At 28.7% G+C, this 21,778-nt stretch overlaps 1 protein-coding gene across 3 annotated transcripts in view; it reads left to right on the top strand.

Moving 5' to 3' along the window:
* LOC132939869 (dipeptidase 1-like) overlaps positions 1 to 21,778 on the top strand; it is a 174,880-nt gene that overhangs the window by 90,661 nt on the left and 62,441 nt on the right. The gene's annotated exons all lie outside the window — the stretch shown is intronic.

Raw genomic sequence — 21,778 nt, 5'->3', positions numbered from 1 at the left:
ATATTACCATTATTCACATGAATACATATATTACATATTATTTTAGAACTCATTACATAAAGGGGAAATTTCTTAACAACTTCCATACACCTATTTACCTTAGTATACCTACCTATTTACTTTGTATAAAATAAAATAATATATGAAAATGATAATAAAAATCGACGAATGTTTAATCATAACAAATAATGTCTGTATAATTGATAATTGCAATTGTTATTATTATTATTGCAATTGGTTTTTGAATTTGTATTAAATTATTTAAATTATACTATTTATATACCTATATAATATATCGTATATTATTATGTATGAACTATGCTAAGACTTAAACATATTGCAATTGGAGAATCAAGTTTAATCCAGATTATTGGGATTTGCAGAGTTACTAAATAATAACGGAAGTAATTGGAAATGGAACATTTTTACAGAAACCATCCACTGTCAGACATGTGGAAGAGTAAATGTAATCCTTATCTATTGTGTAAATTGTGTTATATAGGAAACTCGAAATTCGTATACTCTTTTTTACACTCAGTTTCATTTATAATATATTTTCATATTCTATATATAGTTTTTATTATTACATAACTTATTATGCACAAAATAAATATGGTTAAACTTGCGTTTTCAAATAGTTTCATCCAAAATTGTTGTAATAATATTTTCTTAAAATGTAATAGCTATTTGAATATAAACCATGTCATTTTAGCATTAAAAATCATTCTACATACAAATATTGAAATATACGAACATATAAACATTTTAAATGTAGGTAAGTATACTACCTATATATTTTTGATAGCAAAAAATAACAAGTGTTTTACATTATTACACAAAATATGAATACTGTTATTAAATTGAAGTATAAACTGTTTTATATTTTTATTAATTCTTAAGATTTCTTTAAAACTAGAGCTGTAGATACTTTAAATTTGCATTAAATATTAAAATTAGCATTTTATGGACATGATATTATTTTAAAATTAGTTTAAGTCTTTTTAAAATATTTATACACATTTGATATTTTTATTTTGATTTTGATTCAATTTTTTTACTAAGTCAAAAAACTTGAAAATTATATAAAAGGTTTCCCAATTAATGTTCTTACAGCAATTAAGAAATATCGAAATGTATAGTCCACATTTTTCTTTTTATAAATGCTAGTTCAAATTTTGACAAATAATAGGTACCCACCTATTTTATCAATATTATAGACAAATTTACGTAATGTACAATTCTTCAACAGTTTTCTCACTTATTTTTTCCATGCACTGCGTATCTGCGTTTGACGACAGCAAACAAAATGTATAGGTATATAAATCAAATTAAATATATACATATTATATCAAATCTTATGCAACAGACATGTCTAACCTAACCTACTTTAAATTCTATAATATATTGTATGGTAATATATTATTCACTATACCTATATTGTTTTTAAATAATGTAAGTATGAACTCGTTCAAATTCGAAAATATTAATCAATTAAATAAATTGTGTTTTCCTTAATTAAAATGTAACCGGTGGAATATTGCAAGAATCATTTGCTTAATAATAATATATACTTTCGTCGTAAGAGTTCGTCAAATAATATCATTCAAACAACAGTTGTAATGAATAATAAATAACCATTTTCTCTATAGTTATTTGATTAACGGTGTAAAATACTTGCTTTATTTAATTAGTTTATTCTGTTGAAGTATTGGAATTTCCGCGATATGATATGTCTAATTTTATATTAATTCATCGAAACAATTCCAATGTTTTATGAGAAATAAACCATACATTTTCATTTATAATTGATTATTAAACGTGATAATTACATCAAAAGTTAATAATAGAAATAATGTTGTATAATAAACAAAATAAATTATGGTACCTAAATGTTTCCTTAAAAACGTCCTTAATAGAAACGTAAAATATAATATAGGTAGGTACATTTTATTTAGAATTTTAGTATAATATAATGTATTTAGTTGTATTATTACTGATATATATTTGCATTGTTTTGTAAAATTATAGCTATAATAATAGTACCTAAAGTTTATATTTTATAATAAAATGTCTAACTAAGATGCTTAAATACCTTTTCAGTTGCATTACTTATTTACATGTTGTATACAATGTATATTGCATTTATTTTTTAAAAATCAGGTAGGTAGTTACATTGATTTTATAATAAAATTAGTGGTACAAGTTGTTTCGTTAATGAAAAAACATTTAAAGTTTATCTATAAAAATATTTTTAAATGTAGGTTTTACGTGCTTTTATATTAAAAGCGTGGAATTTTTACAGTTTTATCTAACCTTAAAGAGTTCCCGTTTTAATCACTTAACAATTTGATTTAAAAGATATACTTTATTCCCATAGGCCATAACTTACGGACTTTTAATTGGTGACTAAATCTATTGAATTGTTCCGTAACATAATATATTTTACGTAAAATAAAAAATGTATTGTAATGGTTGCATCCATTACTGAGGTATTATAAGTACAACCATTTACCAGTGAAAACACAATATAATACGCTTATTTTAATGCCAATAAATAACTTTAATATTTGCAGTAGTAATAATAATGTAAACAATTTTTTTATACGAACATAATAAATAATAAATCATTCGATTATTATCTTTATTAACCTTATACTATTTAAAAAACACACAACTGATAATGCTACACCTATGCGTATTATGTGGTATTATTGATACAAGTAAATAGTAACCGCATAGATAATATATTATGTATATACGACAACTAGATAGTCGTCTCCTTCGTATCATTGAAGTTGGCCGCCATTTACAAAGCAGTCAATGTTTACAAAACAATATTATCACAGTATTGAGTATATAATATGTATATATAAGTATATATTATGTATACGAATAAATGTAAACATCGCATGGTTTATAAATGGCGGCCAACTTCAACATCGGGCACAACTGTAGTATAAATACGACTGTCTAGTAAGTTGTTGTATATATCTATGATAGTAACAATTATGATAATGCGAGAATGAACGAAGTAAGAGTGTAAGACATTCTACCTATATTATCATGAGATATTCTAATTTGACATTTTTATGAGTGCAAGAGCACAAGACCGCAAGGAAAGAATAAATTATTAGTTATCAAAATAAAATAATTGATAGCAACATAATCATTTTGTCACGTAAGAATGCATGTTTCAAACGCTCCTTAACTGGACTGCACTGAGCAAAATTTTGAGTGTACGTAATTTTCCCGCTGTACGTGCAACTATAACCGCACTGGTGCAGTCATATGGAAAACGCTATAAGTATAGTTACTAGGGTTAGAATGCTTATTACACTAAATACTACAAAATGAACCATGCAAAAGACCCAAAAACATATCAAAGAATGACGTTGTAAAATGGCCTAAAAAATTATTTTCCCCATTTCTCATTTAAAATATACCTATACTTACTTACATTTTAATATAAATTATGAGGTACACAATGCAGACTTCTTCAAATCACAAACGGAGTAGGCACAGGCACGTTATATCTTATTACCACACGCTATAGTCAAATCGAATTCGGTAGCAGATGTCGAATCAACTTTCCGATCGATTGATGTCGATCCAGTGTAATTCCAGCTTTACATAGGCAAGTAGGTATATAATATTCCACCCGATTGATATTCTTACGGTCGCTTGGATTAAAATTATTTAAGATTTAATATCATGTTGAAAATGGATCAAGATTTTTATAAAAATATCTTGTTTCTATTATATCCATAAGAACATTTAGTCATAATCCAATAATTACCATATCGTAAATCGTAATTAGTAAAGCAAAATAATCTGACTGACTAATGGAAATCTTTTTATTCCACGAATCTATTCACGCCAATATTATGCGATGTTTTGGGCGAAAATTACTTCAACCTTACCGTACCTCTATATTATAAACGTATTAGTATAAAATCAAATATTCCACTTTGTAAATGTAATAATAATATTGCAATTTATAGTTGCATATAGCCTGTTAGCAATAATAATATATTAGTAATCCGTAAAAATAAAAACGATAGGCACCTACTATTACGAACTATGTTGATCGGTTTCGAAAAGTACTAAAAATAATTGTATTGCCCAACATGCGTATGTTTAAAGTCTATAATAATATATAAGAAAACCGAAAAGAAACTTATTTCACATGCTCGTGTATAAGAAAGCTAAAAGCAAGTTCGGAAAACCGATTGGCCCAGGTCACTATTGCAATCTTATTGACAGTTCGGCACTTACTACACAGTCGTCATCGTAACAATGGGAAACCGTCGAAAACGCGTATTGTTTGAGTTTAAAATAATTATCGAAACCGTACGATAATAATGATCTGCAGTCTGGCAGTGACACTTGAAGTCGATCGACCTACAGAAGACCAATAATAACCGTTAATAATTATATACATCTGCATATAATATTATAACGCGCAACGGTGGCTTTTATTTTGTTTTGTATTCACGTTTTCGAGTAGGTACCTATATAATAACTACACCCACGTGCATTGCTTTGATGGGTTACATAAGTAGGCACTCGATTTTAGTGGGGGCGCCTATGTAGGTATATACGTCGTTGGTTTCCCATCCCATTAGCTAGTGTCGTCGGTCTTCCTATACAATGACGCGTGGCCCGCCACGAACAACGTTTCCACATTTTCCGCAGTGAATGCGTAATTATATTATTACAATAATTATAATGTGACGGGTACACGCGATCATCGACGGTATTATACAACACTGGTTATACTCCTCAAGAATAGTATATAATCGATGCAAACTCGATGCGCATAAGAACCAAATAAACATTCGTAATATTATCACTAGGTGTCGTCGAATATTATAATAGGTATAATATTAATATTTAGGATCCAAATTTCAATGCAAAGTACATTATTTTTTGTGTGCTAGAGGACAATAAATCTGACATATTGGTAACAGATACTTCAGAGGTGAAACTTTTAATTCCATTTGTTGTTGTTTTTCTATTTTTAGAGCTCTTTTAGCGGTCATTTTATTAATTCTTAGTGCATGTTATTACACATTGTACCAATGTAAATATTAGGAAATTCAAAATATTATATAAAGAATTTTTGTTTTCATAATATTTACTTTAATAGCTTTTATTTTTTAAATACTTATCATCCTTACTAAATGCCAATCGTTCTATTTATGAATGTGATCAGGTTATTATGTACATACGAATGTATGGCGTTTATCGGATATGCTATCTTACAGGCATTCAAATAACAACTAATTGATCAGTTGGAGTTACAAAGCGATCGCGTTTATTTCAAGTACCTCTACTGTTTATTTATTGTTTGTTTGTTTGTATGCACCTAAGTTTGTAATTGTTTGTTGACTATTGTTAGTTTAGTTAAGATAAAGAACTGTTAAAAATTCCAAAAGTTTATCTGTAGTTTTCCTATCGTTAGCGTGCTTATAAAAACATTTGAGTATAATTATATTATTATATTATTATGTTGAAAAATCATTTTTTGTTATTTTTAAGAGCATTGTTTGATAGTTTTTTTAGGGAATTTATATGTATATTTGTTGTACCTCGTACAATGGTCACGTTTAACATTATTTCGTTACGATTTTATTCAGGTGTTTCAGAAATAAGAAATTTTGTATGTATTGTTTTGTATTCGTTCAATATGTGACTTACCAATCATAAATCGAATTGATTATGTGACCTACCAATCTTAAATCGAATTAATTATGTGATTTTCCTGTATTACCGGGTTTAATAAATGACCTTCCAATGCACTAACTCAAAACGTATACGTAGTTACAGTAGTTATATATCTAGTAAGTACGGACTACGCGTGCTTGCTAATTTGTATACTATTATTATATAAATATATAATTACTAGTGTTTACCTAAAGATAACCGTTATCTTACCTAATTCCATATTCCCCAATAACATCACAGACTATATGAAAATAGTGTTATTACGAATACATAAAAAAGCGAATTTTCAAAATAAATAATAGTATTAGCGTACTAATTGTATCTTTAAATGTAAACTGTAATTTAGTACTGTAAATAACTATACAAATATTGTAATTTAAAACAATTTTCTGTAATATGTATAACTAGAAACGTAATGGCTAATACGACCTCGGATTTAATTTAGAATAAAAAATAAAAAGGGGGACGGAGTGGCCGAGCGGACTAAGGCGTCGGTTGTGACGCACACCGTCGCTGGTTCGATACCTCGGTCGCGGGCGGCATTTTTCTTCGGACAAGTCACGGTGTTCGGAGAACAAGTGCCGCCATCCCCCACCCGGGCATAGCAGATACCTACGGGTGCCCAAAATTAAAAATTCTGCCAAAACAAATACACACGTGTAAAAAAATCTACAGTACCCTCCCCTACAGTACTACAGGCTAATGACCTAGTAGTTGAAGCCTTAACCCTAATAAAAAAAAAAAAAATAAAAAATTTATTTTCATATTAGATATTATAATATCAATTATGATCACTATCGAAAATAATTATTATCTGTACCTATATATTTAGTGGTTGGCATATCGTGTGTGTAAAAAAATAAACTAAATGTTAGTACCTACCTACCTAGTTTATGTGATTATTCAATCCGATTAACCAGTTTTAGAATTTTTGCACAAACAAAAACTTTAACAACATAACTATGTAACTAATTCATGCCAAGGTGGTACAAAGATTTACTTTATAAAAAAACGATTGTCTATAGACAGGAGGTTAGACGAGGAAAAACTTTTTGAGACCTACCTAGTAGGTTACCATTTTAAATATGAGTAGATCAGGCCATCATACATCAGTTACCCCCAAAATTACATTTTTTTACAGACCACCCTCCAAAAAAACCCCTGGAGCAAAATTCACCAGTCACCCTCAACATATTTTATACACGATCACAATACCACATCTGGCGTAAAATAGGGGTGGTAAATATGTAATAGCACAACTTCGTATTAATTAATATTATAACGAACAAAAAAAAAACATAAAATAAAAGAATAAATACAATAATACTAATAATAATCGGCATACATTATTTGACGCGACAAATTTTTGCGTCTAAAATTACCCATGTTGGTAAAATTCCACTATTTGTACCGGTGGCGCTATTTTACGTTGATGCATCATCAACTGGTGAATGTGTTGGTAAATGTCGAAAACAGCCGTTGAGGACAACTGGTCAACGTCACGTGGTCTGCAGGAGATCGCATATCAAACGATAAGCCTATATTGATGTTTATTTTTTCGGGGGTGGTATGACACGATCAGTTTCAGCACGTTTACCGTCCCTGAAGCTACAGGGTTCATATATAATATTATATATTATGTCCGAAACAAATGGTAATGATATAATATTGTATTTCGGTATCGCCGCGGTGTGTATATTATTATTATATAGGTATCTATACGTATCATAGCGAATGTCGAAAACATTATACTATATTATTATTTATTATGCTGCGAGCTGATATCAAATTACGCGTGTTCGTACAAACATGTATTATTTATAGGCGCAGCGTATTCCGGAGTGGTAGCTGATGCGAGTACGACGCATCGCCGCGGTGGCGCGTGACAATATTCGGTCCGAGGCCGCGTGTTTATAGCAACGGCACGTCGTCACCGAGCACTTAGGTCTTAAGGTATATAACATTATATCGGATACCTACGTGTGGTTGCCGGCGGTTCGCGACCTTTGCCTCCGGAAAATCGGTCAACGGTCGTCTGCCGTATTATTATTATTATTATACACTCACTGCGGCTGTCGTCGTCGTCGTCGCGCGTATTGATCGTAATCCGCAATAATATAATATAAATGACGATATTATTATTATTATACGAATATTATAATCGTTGGCCGCCATACGTCGCGCGCTGTGACATACTGACATAATATAATATGGGTACTTCGGACCTCCTACTGTACGCGTATAATAATATATACCATGGTAACCGAACAGGGCGCGGACGTAACCGGATTCGCGGCAGGTGAAAACACGTTTCCGCAGACCAAAATAATATTATAGCATCGTCGTCGTGTACACATTCGCGGTCGAATGCGCGAAACGTTTATGCGGTCGCTAATTTCTAGGAACTGCGCACCGCTATGGCCAAACGCACCCTCGAGACCCCTAGCTATCATAACTATAATATAGTTACTATATTATACTGCATTTGTTTGGTCCCTCTGTACTCGGCAGTTGTATAGTATTACAACGCAGTCAAATTGTAATATTATATTGTATTTATCACACCGGTCGTCGTGTTAACTCGGTGAAATGCGGAATTTATGTCGTCGGTGCACGAGGCATAATAATATATTATAGGTGCTATTGTTGAACGTTTTTTCCCGAGTCTTTATCCAACACCACGCAGTGGTGGAGATGACAGTTATTTTAATCTTGATCCCGGCATAATATTAATAACACTATCGATATGATTGAGTAAAATAAACTCGGGTGTTCGACGCTAGAGTGCCAATAGAGCCATGACGGGGGGGGGGGGGGGGGGAGGGTCCACTGCAGATACATTTTGAAGTGGAAGTATGGAGGTATAGAGTAGCTCCGCATTGGCACTAGCTGCATCTGACAATCGCATCAGATCCGCAGCCGACGCAATTTTATTATTATGTAGTACATAATAATACGTCGCACAATTTTTTTGTATACAGCTTGAATCATGATTTTTTAAGTTTCTTACATTTTTAGATAACAAAACAAAATCAAATGAAAAAAAAAAATTAATAATTTAAATAAATGGAAATTTTACAGATTTTTAGATTTTGACAAAATCGATTATGTTTTATTGTTGTGACTGATACGGGCTGTGAATTCTGTGCATTCATAAAATCGATTATAAGTTATAACGAGTAAATAGAATAATAACACACGAATGGACGCATGATTAGTATTTTCGACCTTCAGGCTTACACAATATATAAACTGTAACCAGAGTAGGTACCATTAAAAAGACTGTTAGCTAAGCCGCACGAATTTGCAGAATCCAAGAAAACTAAAATAGATAATTATAAGCCTAGAATCTTCATAAATTCTACAAAACTAGTATTAAGCAATAATCATGATTCAAGCTGTCTCGCTCATCTTTTACGAAAACAACAACTTTCCACAACCACACTCAAAGACACCTGAAAAACTCGCAAGCCGCTCAAGTCAAAGGAGCCGTCATAATTTATAAGGGAGCCCGGAGTACAGCATATTTAATGTACCATAGCCTTTGATTCCCTTTACGCCACTAACACAGACACGACTAACAGTGTCAGCCTGGTTGTGGCCACTGGGTCACAAACGCGGCAGAGGTCCCTCCGTTTAATTCGTTTTTTTGGAGTCTCGTAAATTTATTATTTCCTTGGTGTTTTCCTAGTCTATATAATCAGGAGTACTTCGCAAAGTATTTATCGAAATATTTAACAGTACGTGATTTTTAGATGCATTTTTTCTTTACAGGGCCCAATGCCATTTGTTATGGGCCACTTAAAAAACTGATCAATGGGCCTTTGGTAACACTGCACTACTTGTACACTTTTATAATTTTTGTTTGAATTAAATATAAATAAACTAACATCATATTTACTGTTGAAATTGTCTTCAACTATATTTTATAAAAAAAAAACACCAACATCTGGATCTCTGGCAGTCCGCATACAACAGAACTCAAAAATGTATAACCGTACATAATACCGCGTGACTTCCTCGAAGACAAGGTACACTAAAACTAGCTATTACCCACTTGATCATTTTTTCTAGTTGTATAATTGATATAATATGGATAAAGCGATATACAAATATAACTTAAATACATTTCAAGGGACTAGAAAAAATTTTTAGTTATCGCAACGACTACATAGGACACATCAGAATATGAATATTTGATTGAGACGCACTATCGCGCATGCAGTGTATTTTATTGATTCTGATAGTTTTTTTTTCATCAATGCAAATATTTAATGTTTTATGATTTTAAAAATCCTTAGAATTATGTGAAGGAACAACGTTTGTAAATTTAATTATGATACTGCAACTCTAACACACATCATTCTAGTGGCCTATTCACAATAAAGAGGTTTAACCGCATCACGATAAGAGTACCTACACCTTATTTTTTTTAATTTATAACCATGTGCCACATATTATTATTACGTACTTATATTATATTATTAATAATGATTTTGAAATGTAGAACTCTATTTAAAACATTTTTCTTTAGAAAGTTGAATTACCACTATTTCAAGTATTTATTATATTATATTGTATTTATTCAAATTTGTAGATATTTAGTATTGTATGTACATAATATATATTGCATCTGTGTAACATAGTTTGTTCTATATTATTATCTTTTTAAATCATTTTAATTTTGAAATAAGAAATGAAATTGTATAAATAAAGAAGAAACATTAAAATATAATCTTATGAATTATATAGCTCTAATAGAAAAAAGTTGTGCTACAGTTAAGTTAATTTAAATTTATGATGTGAATATTTTAACCAAAAAACTTAGTAGGTACTACGAGTAACTTTAATATAAACGAATAACCTAAATTGTCTTGAGGAAATGTGTCGAATGGCTGGCGTAGGTATACATGTCAAATATTGAAAATAATTCGTAGGTAAAATTCTGTATTCTTTATTTAGCTTAACAGTAGTTATTTCTATTTTAACCTACCACTGGAGGTTTACTCTACATTCCTATTCAAAAATATTAAATAACAGAACAGAAAAAAAATAATATTATGATTTTACACTTACACATTTGCAAGGCTAATAAAGTGATAAATAACTACCTTGATAAAAAAAAATAATTCAACTTATAATTCATGAGTAGGTATTCACAATTATAGAGACTAACTACATTATTTACATTTATTTATTTATGTATTATAAGTTAAATTTTAAACGACGATTTTCATCAAACAATCATTTATATAAAATGTATTATTTGATATAGGTAATATAATCATTTTAATCTTACGCATATAGGTTTTACATTTGTTGTAATATTATGTTACGTCCTTCCGTCCATAAACCCAAATAAAATTTCGAGTTTAAGACATTTTAAATTGATTTATATTATAAGGAATTTTAAAGTTATTACCTGTATTTTTTATTTCTATTATTATTATGTATTGCCTTTATTTACATGTTATTGAATTGAACATTTAAGATTTATTTCGGTTATGTTCATTCGAGTGAAATGTGATATCGAAATAATTTACGTTCCATAAAGGAAGACTAAGGATTTATATAAAACCAATAACCATTGTGGTTTGTCGTTATAAACTTAAATTCCAGTTTATTTGATAATAATAATATTAGCTATAATGCAGAAATTTTTTTAAATATATGTGTAATAATTATAAACAGTTTAACATATTTTATTTTGTGGTTTTTATCATGAAGTAAAACACGATAATATGATACCTACCAATGAGTAAACCCGAATTAAAAATCCATTGAGCCCCGGAATACCAGAAAATTATAGAGGGCCCTTTCGACTCACAAACTTCAACCCCGCTAACTTCATTTTAACGACTACTATTTTACAGTTGAATATAATATTTGATTCTGTAATATTTCGAATAATAATAATAATAAAATAAAAATAAAAATAATTAATAAGACCGTGTACCAACTACCAAGCAAAATAATTATGTAATATTAAATTATACGCAATTATAAATTATTGAAACAAAGATACTATATTATATTATAGTCACCACAACCACTTTAGTAACAATTTATATTTTTAGCGTCAGATGCTAATATAAAATATAGTTAGGTAGACCACCTTACGCGGATAGGTCAAAAACACACATTATCAATTAATTATCTTATAATTTATATATTATTCAATAATTGCACAGTATACCACATATAGGTAGGTACTACATTATTGAACTACATATTGTTTACAACTCCCATTCTCATTAATTTACAAACTTTATCATATTGTTATCAAATACCAATTTAATATGAATTTATCATTTAGTAATTTATCTTGATATGAACATTTTTTATTTTATTTTTTTGAAAAGCACTTGTCTATAATTACTGATAATTTTAGGCAAAATATGTTTATTGTATTATATGTACATCGATGTGGTAAAAAAATGGTTTAAGCTTATTCCTTTTTTTTTTTTTTTTGGTTTCCAAATTATATTATTTTTACCATAATTATTAAACATTTATTGTTATTTAATAAGCTGCTATGTGAAAATAATGTTTAAAAATATAAATTATGAAGTTCATTCATTTATTATCAACCTGATTAATATTATTACATATAATTATGGAAAAATAAGTTGCAGTGGCATGGTTTTATTATTTTCTAAACATTTAATAATGATATTGATTTGTTTATCATACCTTCCTCGGCTTTTCTTCTATTTTTAAATTTTAAACTAAAGTACAATATTAATATATTTATGAATTTCTAAAAACCATTAAAATCCTCGATAATTGAATAGTCTAATTTATTTTTTTTAGTAATAGTAGGTAGGTACTAGTAGCAGTAATAATAATACCATGATTATTACAACACAAATTTGTGGCTCAATAAATACGAATAAGCAGTGATAATTCAATTATGACACTATAACAATAAATTGGTTATAAATTATAATAATCTATGCCTGGTTTACGGTCGCCGATTATTATTACTTTATCGGACATTTTCAAAAACAATTGCACTAAATTTTTTACTGTTTGACCCATGCGTAAAATTACCTATACTATTAAAGAATATAATATTATGCGTATATGACAATCTGCAGATGGAGTAAGCGCTATGCAATATACCTTCATATAATATACCTATATTAATATATTTTAATTTATTGTAAATTAATTTTGCTATACCTACGAACGTTTGTCGAATGCGACGAAAAAAGAGAAATAAAATGAGAGCACGCGCGTGGAAAACAACGGTTTTGAACAAAAAGGGGGCTCTCCGTAGAATCAAATCCACCCTGACACCAATCGATATAGCTCTGCCTGGACCGCCACCGGTATACTGACGGTTAAAACCATGAAAGATTATCAAACACGAGATCTAGCCCACATTGCATGGCATAGTTGTTGAATGTTATATCACAATATTATATTACGTATAAGTATATATGTCAGAGTAAAAAAATAAAACGAAAGAGAATAGTGAAAAACATGAAAAATAAATCCATAGTTGACAAAGGTCGAAAACAACAATGCACTTGCGTTTGTTTATCGGGGGTCAGACTCGGAACGTTTGACATGATATTATATTTTTATATAATTTTATATATATTTTAAACGTAATCTAAATCATATAATGTGATGATATTACAATGGTACACTTTATTCCGCACCACACTGCATATATTAATCGTTTTAATAATTATTATTGTTGTTTATTCGTCGGCCTAATATCCAAAATATTACCCGTTTAATATAGTTGTCCATTATAATAGTGTAGGCGCAAACTTATTAAATCTCGAGGCGGTATACGCAACAAATGTATGCACACATTATATATATATGTAATATCCTTTAGCCCTCGTCCCCCACAATCGTCACGTTTTAAAGTAAACCCGTAAATACTGCGCACAGACAGCGATGGCGCGATGTATATACATATCAATATTATTAACTGATTTTTTATTGTGTTATATTATATTATTATGATTGCCAAGAGTAGATGTATATTTTCAATATATTATTGAAATGCAGATTAAATTTTATTTTGTGTAATAATATTAAACAACCATCAAAAGTATAAAATATTATACAGGTGTATGTTTGTTATCTGTTAAACAAGTACATAATATTGTTATAATATTATCAGGTTTATATTGCGGATTAATGTATTAGACACACTATTGTGTGTTAACATGTATATAGTGTAAATAACAATAAGTGTATACACCTAGTGTAGATATTGATACTTACAAATTACAATTGGTTTTGGTATTTAATTTTGTTAATTATATTAATATGGATAATCGGTAACGTGTTTGATTTATTCCCATTTGACGTGTATAATAACAGTGAATAACATTATACATGTTAATATACAAAGTTCAAACTTTGTCACTGTCAAAAGACATTTTTTGAGTATGTATTGTTTGAATTAAAAACCAATATCTATTATTATTATTATTATAAATCTAAGCCTTAAATGATATGGGTTAGGCAGGACACATTTTATTTTAAATATTTACTACAATAGTCATTATTTAGTGAGCAAATTAAATTGGTAAATAATAACAAAACAGTCAACTGCAGACTACCTATATCAATATTATGTTAAATGCAACAGAAATGGATGATGATAAAAATGTTTAATACATACGACTATTCCTAACAAGGAGTAAACAGTAGAGATAGTATTGTAATAATATATTTTTCTATGTTTATTAGTCTTGTATTATAATATTCACTTATTCTCACTTGAACCCAAAAATATTCTGAATACAAGACTATAAAAATTATTATTCATACAAATCAATTAAACATAATTCAAAAATTATGATGGTAAAATTGTTGATTTTTTGTATATTATAATATCATAAATGTAATTTTCATCCTCACAGATGACAGAATATTTTTAATATAATAGTACAATATAATTACGAATTTATTGATATATTTGTTTATATATTATTATGTTTAAATTGAAATTTCATAAAAATTAAATGGTAACAAACGACGAGCTCTTACGTTTTGTAATTATTAAATTAATAAAAAAAAAAAATAATAAATTAAAAACCTTTAATTGTAAAATGTACATATATATATATAATTGTTTAAACAAATTATATGGATTTGGGTCGACCAGCTCCACCCCTTAATCTAAACTTGAGACAGTTACAATTTTCAAAAATAAATTATGTATATAATATTATTCTTTATTTTACAATGTTACATAATATTGCGTAAACCCTACACAAAATAAACAAATCTTTAATGATATTATCTATCCTCGTGTATACAATTTACTAAGAAAAATTATAAGTATCCACTTAATTAAATTTTTATTTTGAATAGGTACATAATTAATTAAAAGCATTATTATTAATTGTAAATACGATGGGTAATTATTGTGATTGAATAAAATTATTTTTAAAAAACGGTACTGCGATATACGGAGTCTAAAATATTAAAAAAATAAATTAGATTTGCCACATTTTTGGTACACGCACAGGCCACGCACAAAACCGTGAATATCATCGTTATCCTCGGGACTTCAGCCAAATGTGACATCGATTTTGAACTCGGTAGGTCCAAACACACCCTCCGGAAACAAGGTCTGGTTCAATTTGGCTTGTACCCATCCCCTGGTAACATTCTTCACCGCCTCAATCCTAATGTTGAGCTATACAACGAATGGAATCTTCAGCCAACCCTATAGGCCCACTTGTATATTATTTAAGCTATATTATTGTGCTGTTGAATAAATTGTTTCCGCTTTCGTCATTCGAGAGAAGACGTCACAGTTGTGTTATAATATTTTCGTTCATCTCTACAGATAATAACTATTATGTTCAGGTCAATCGTTTGATATAGTCACGCGCGTGAAAAAAACTATATTTTCATTTGAAGCTTTTTATACTGCAGCACATATGTTGTGATACTACAATAATGATCTGTTATTACACTTATCATCTATATGTACGACTATAAACTAAAACATATGAGTTACGTACCAATAAAAATCACAAAATGTTGACACATTGGCATATTGCACATCAATACTGCACGTTAGAACTTTCAATAACATATTATTACACGCAGTGTCCGGTATGACATACCAAACCACTACCATCTGCAGTTATATTATGATTGGATAGTATTCCGAAAACGTTATTTATTTATTTTTTTAATTCCACTGTCGTGTTTTCGCAGTGATAACTATTAGTCAGCTTACTCAGCTGTACTATGTAAGTAATAAGTTTAAACAATTGCGGTAGTGAAAGTTGTTCTGAAATTAGTGTATTGAATTATTAAATTACCGAAATTATAACAATATGTGCGAATGCCGCCGAATAGTCTGTTATTTATTTGAAAACTTATCATACAATATAATAATAATGCCTATGTATTAAATTAAGGTTAATATTATTTTTAGCATTTTCTTTTATAGCTTTTGTCGTCAATATTCTCGCCCGCTTTCAATAATTATATCATATTATAATATGCAACATATTTAGTTGTACGTTATATTATACTATATAATGAGTTTCTAATACTCGGTCTACGTATCTTGTCGTCCGACTTTTTATAAAGATGGGTTCTAGTCTACAACTAGCTCATGCGGATCATCAACAAAAATTATTAATCGCTATATAGTCATAATTCAATTAATAATGTTAAATTTGCGAATATTTAAGTACTAAAATACATAACGTTAGGAGGTGAAAAAAGGTTTATGAAACTTGTTTTTTAACGACTTGACCGATGGTCTTGAATAAACATATTATTCTGTAAGGTCCTATGCCAAAGATGATTATTTAAATTGTCCTAAAATGCAAAATCGTTCTAATTATGGTCGTAAACCTGACCACTAACTCTATTTTAATGTTTTAAATCGCATTACATATATAAATTAGAATCAATGTGATAAAATTCTTAAGACATTTTTACTATTTTAACTATCAACGCAATTTATTTCGTGTCTATAGCCATTGCAGTATAATATTATATGCCACTGTACGGTTTTTATAGAGAAACTTTTTTGTTCTAATATTGACACACGGCCGCGTGATTCCGAAATAAGGCGCAGTAGAAAAACAAACACCTCAATATTGAATTTTTGGCATTTTAGTTTTGTTTTTATTGAAGTTTGATCCAATATACTAACATTCCTACGGGTTAATAATGATCGTGTCGCAGAAAATGTACCAAGGAATTTTCCCGGTTGTGTCTGATGGAAAACCACAATAATAACTTGTGATAAACAGGATTGATTAACATGTGCACTTTTTTCCACTCTTCCGTCCCGCCGAATACGTTGAGCTGTAAAACATATATACGGTTTAGTAAATTATATGTAATAAAAAACGTAGACATATTTACTGAATTTTTAATGGAATTTCAGTGGTGTTTTATTGAATACAATGTAATGCCGGTTTAGAATATTTTACTTCAATGTATATATATGACGCTTTTATATTGCTCAACAATGCTAAAAGTTACTTTTGATGCATTTGATAAGTGTGTGTATAATAATACATATTTTATGGTTTGCCATTTAATGACACGGTTGATATATTTTAAAAGCGTATAGTGTTGTATTGTTTCTAGGCCAAATATATTATGTATGCCATATAATCAAATTTAAACCGAGTAAGTACCTATATTATTATTCCTGACGAGATGATAATAATAAACCGTAATTAATTGATTTTTTTTGTCATAGTACAATATAATATAATACAAGTCTATTTTATGTATCAATGTGTGTGTTGTATAATATTATTATACACATCGATTATTATAATAAACTGTTATTATTGATGAAAATCGGTATGCTTATATTGTTTGTAGCAAACAATTGAAAAGTTTGAAAGGCATACGAAATAATATGTACCTATTGAATTGAAGGATTTAAAAGTTAATTAGACAATACAATTTGTTTTATTCTTAGTCATCCGTCATGAGTACATTTATTTATTACAATTTGTACTCTGTACAGTGTACAATGAATGTTTGTGCAATCTACATAATATCCCGAAGTTTCGTAGAGTTTTGATTATAAGAAGTGCATACTCTAAGTTAATTTGTTAAAGGTCGTTATATTGTTACACTGTCCTCGGTTCTGTAATTTGTTGTTGATTGTTGTAACCAGTTAAATTATTGTCTATTTTTAAATTTACTGTAAAAGACATAATATCTTCGCCAGTGTGTACCGTAGTTGCGTAGTTGAGAAAAACTTTTCGACATCTCTTATTGGTTTGGGTTCCAATATCGTCCATCTCTGGTGACTTACTATTGACAACAGCCGATTTCTTTAACACTGTTTAGTAAGAACTTAACAATAAACGTTTATCTAATATAGTATTATCACGTTACCATTTTTGTTAATAGAATTAATAGTTAATGTTGTTTAAGAAAAATTTTAATTTATTATAAATGGTCAGATTAGATGCAATGTAATATATTATCAGTATTATTATAACACAAGTAGCAACTATATACTGCAGAACAGTGAACGTTTGGCCATTTCTCAGCAGACAATTCAAGGCTGACCATAATCCAAATAGTTTTTACTTTTCTATTGTTAGTTTCAAATGCTACAGACGCAGGTAACTGAGAAGGATGACTATTATTTCCCCCCAAAAAACAATTCTATACCTATTCATGCCTTTCGTGATTGTCAAAATAGTATCTGCTAAAATCATAAGAAAAAATTATCTTAGTCGCCCAGTAGTAATACCTAGTTACTATTACAGTTATGCACATGATGCTATTATTTCTAATTTTGAGAGTTTAAGTTTAATTGAGAACAGTTGTAGAAAATATAGATATTATATATAGTTTTAATTGAAATCTATGAAGTAAAATAAAATAATTTTTATTAGTTTCATTATTTGAGCCAATATTATTCAATTTACTTATTGGACCAAGTACTTAGATACTTTACTTACATTAGAAAATAAATTAATTCTTGCTTAATTTAGTGTATAATTTTATTTGTGATAGTTGTAAAGTTTCGTGTTGTAAAGTAAACTAGCTAAAAAAAAAATTAAATGTCACACCGATAGTGTTAATATTTTAGCTGTGCAAACATATTCAAACTTGATTAGAGTCTATGACAATTTACAAACAATCTGACAGTTTTTCGATATTTCCACGCACAATGTCAGGACATTTTGTACGACTACCCCGAAAAAAAGAAACTCTTTCAAATATTATGTGTAACACAATTACTCGTAGCCTATAGGGATTTTGCTAAACCCCTGAATTTCTAAATTACTCATCAAATAAATTATTTTATCAACTATATCAAGCCAAGACAAAACTAACTTAAATTAAATTATAATTTAAAGATTATGCACGGTACATACATTATATCATATTATATTTAAGCACAACTTGCATGTGGAAATGACAGTCGTGACACATTGACACTTGACCTATTCAGTAATTTACAAACCAACTGATCATTAAAATTACATTCTAGCTGATTATCAAGTTTTCGATTAATTTTTTTTGTTACAACACTGAAAATAATTATTTTATTTTATACAACTAATAACATTTTTGATAAACATACAATACAACTTACATACAATTCGTTTCAGCTATGATAAAAATTAACGAACAAAGAACTGCTGTTTTATTTGTTTAAATTTTTGAATCAAATCTGATCTATTATTGTCGCGTGCGTAAATTAATTTACTATGAAATATTTTTATGATTTACTGGTAAAATGGTTATTTATATATTTTGTAAATAGAAATTCGAGAAATCCGTTTATAATTTATATACAAAGAGCTTTTCATGAATTCTGTTTAAACAATAATGCTTTCTTACAGACTTTTAATTTTTAATATAATTGACTTAAAGTTATAAAACTTATTTTGGGTTTAGATAATATTAAAAGGAATTAACGTAACCACCGTTATTATAACAGGACAATTGTATGCACTTACAGTTTTATAATTTTATATATGATTTTATATTGAACTATACCATTCAGTAAGATTGGAGTTTATAACTTTTTTTTGTTTTCTCTTAAAAATTTCTTTCATTATATTAATAGCTAAATTTTGAGAGCAAATAAAAATGTTAAATATTATTAAAAGTCTGGAAGAATCTTCGTGGATTATTTAAATAAACTTAATTTTTTACTTGGCTATACAAATAAATTATTTGAGAGAAATTCTAAAAATATCCTCTATATTCGAAAATAGTTATAAATTATAATCTAACAAAATACTAAACATAGTTCAATAACTTATAATAATAATAATAATAAAAAAAGGCGGGATATCGAAATTATTTTGTATAGAAAATTGAAAAGTTGGTTTATTAAAAGAAATAAACATGGCATTATCAAAAACAAAATATCAAAATTTTTTTAAGAAAAATTATTCTTTATTTTAAAGTCACATTGGCTATTCCTTCCTAACCTCGCCACGCCTACAGCCGATCTCACCCACCGCATTAGATGTTTGACATCAAAAAAATAACTGTAATAAATATATTTTTACGTGTTATACATTATATATTTATACGTCATATAGGCTTAACGCCATAAACAATAATTGATACTTACAATAACATACGCTAAATAGGTACTTACATAATAAAAAAAATGATACCGGTATTAGGACTCTTAGGTTCTTCATGGCCTCACCAGTCACCACTGAAAGTCGTTAGACGATCGGGCGGCCTCTTGTTCCGCGTGTCGGTGTTGTGGCAGGAGGATGGTCATCAGCTGATGTCGCCGCGGAGCGTCTCAAACACCTGCTGTTAGCGCCACCCCAGGTGCATATTTCCCAGTGACGCTTGTTAAACAAAACCAATTAAACCAACTTCGTGTACTTAACAATGAATCTTCGAAAGTATTCCCAAAAAACCCCGCAAAAACCTATGCACCTCGCGTGCATTGCCCGGGCACGGAAAAGTCCTTGTCGCGTAATCCTTCGTGAGATAGGCTAAATCGGTTTAAACACATATCACACATTATTTTATTCAGTCTATTTTTGAGGATTTATTTTGGTTATTTTTTAATAAACTAACATTAAGGATTATCAGTTTTAGACTTATTTCACAATAGATAAATAATTAATAAACTATAGTTGTGGAGTATTAATCAATAACTCATTATAACGATAGAGCAAGGGACCCGTGCTGCCTCCCCCCTTGTACGAATTTTCGAAATATGCCACTGATATTAATTTGTTTAATAAAAAAAATTTACCATAAAATTGGTAGGTAAATATTTGTACGAGCATTATTGTCGTCCCTAAATAGGTACCTATGTGTGTATCTACATTGCATCATTATTGATCTATGAATATTATAATTTAATAGACTACCTAGTTTATAGTTTATTAGGTAGAATTAATATTGTCTCTGTATGCTATTTTTTGGCTCACTGACAATTTAACTTCAACAAAAATGGAATTCTTTGAATTATAATTGAATATCATGTATTGCTTTATTGAAAGCATGTACAGCAAATATAGCCAGAGGATAACACAATATTTTTTTTATGAGTAATTTATATAAACTAAAATAATTTACAGAAAATGTAACAGAGTATTTTATGTATTAATTAAATCTTTGTAAAATAAAATAAGTTAACACAATCAACAGTTTTTTTCATGTAGTTGTTATGAAAAAAAAATCACAATAGTAACGATGCTTGGTGCATCCAGCAACAGCGTGGATTAAAATATGGTATATACCTAATATACAAATTTGAATGACTGCAAAAATAAATAAACTAATAAATATTCAATGTTCGTTAATTTTTACCAAAATCTAATTCTATTATCTACATAATATACAAAAGTAATATACTTCAAACAGTTTTTGTAATTTCATTAAATCATTAAAGTTAAAAGGTTATTAACATTTATTTATTAATATTTTTTGTTATTTATTTTATTATATTGAATTATTAAAAAAAATATTGTGAAAATAACTTAAGTTCTATTACGTTATTATAGACACATATTGTTTTTTGTAATTTTTTTTTTGATATTTATATTTATCATTTATTGTAAACTAACTGAAA

This window comes from Metopolophium dirhodum, chromosome 2, assembly GCF_019925205.1.
Source record: "Metopolophium dirhodum isolate CAU chromosome 2, ASM1992520v1, whole genome shotgun sequence".
Lineage (NCBI taxonomy): Eukaryota > Metazoa > Arthropoda > Insecta > Hemiptera > Aphididae > Metopolophium > Metopolophium dirhodum.
The sequence above is the reverse complement of the archived record's forward strand: the minus strand, read 5'-3'. Positions and strand labels throughout refer to the sequence as shown.